Below are 1,136 nucleotides of genomic sequence, written 5' to 3'. Positions count from 1 at the left end.
GGTTATGGAGTTAACAAGAAAAGTTTTCGGCAATCGTGTGTTCAACTTTGTGATGAAAATTAGCTTCTTCGGCCACTTTGTCGGAGGGTGTGATCTTAAGACCTGCATGCCAACCCTAAACAGGTACTCCTCATCCCATCCTTTCTACATATTCCCATCCCTCATACCATGTAATATCAATTTAATCTACGTACTTAGTGTGTTCAGTCAGCTTACATACTTATGTATATATTTTTTTTAAATTTCATACATTGATTATTCACCCTACGGATGATACGTGATACTCCTTTCAACAATGTCAAATACCAAAAAAACTTGATTTTTCAGGAGATCGTTTTTAAAGTTTAAGAATATAATAAAATGTGTTAAAAATAAATATCAAGCCACTTATTAAACTTTTTACTGTGCAACAGATCATTTTAGGTAAAACCTGAATGTTTTTTTTCCATTCGAAAAACATTTAGTATATTTAAATAAATAATTAAACAATACCTATTCTTCAAAATGCAAAAACAACACTTTCTGCCCTGTAGCGGGCAAATATTAAGTTTAAAATACGCCGCTTTTGCTGGGATATAGTACATTTTCTGGGCATTCTGAAAACATGCACAACAGAAAATTGACGATTTTTGATATATGACGTTGTTGAAAGGTGTGAGCGATATATCTTGTTTGTTGTGGAATGTCCAGTGTGTCAATAATTGAGTTTTGTTATTGTTATCAGATGGTGAATTCCCATTTATATTTATGTTAGTTCTACAGAAATACACACACACACACATATATATATATATATATATATATATATATATATATATATATATATATATATATATATATATATATATATATATATATATATATATATATATATATATATATATATATATATATATATATATATATATATATATATATATATATTATATATATATATATATATATATATATATATATATATATATATATATATATATATATATATATAAATATATAAATACCAACCGGAGTGGCGGAGCAACCGAGGTCGGATAGAATGAATTTCTGCTGCATAGGTTTTTTTTTATTTTCTTCGTCTTCTTCATTATATGTTTCTTGTTCGCTAATCTCTTGATCATGTCTCTTGTCCGTAGCTG

This window comes from Brachycentrus maculatus, unplaced genomic scaffold (assembly GCF_059751285.1).
Source record: "Brachycentrus maculatus isolate JH-2025_06_01 unplaced genomic scaffold, ASM5975128v1 h1tg000310l, whole genome shotgun sequence".
Lineage (NCBI taxonomy): Eukaryota > Metazoa > Arthropoda > Insecta > Trichoptera > Brachycentridae > Brachycentrus > Brachycentrus maculatus.
Note: the sequence above shows the minus strand (reverse complement) of the source record.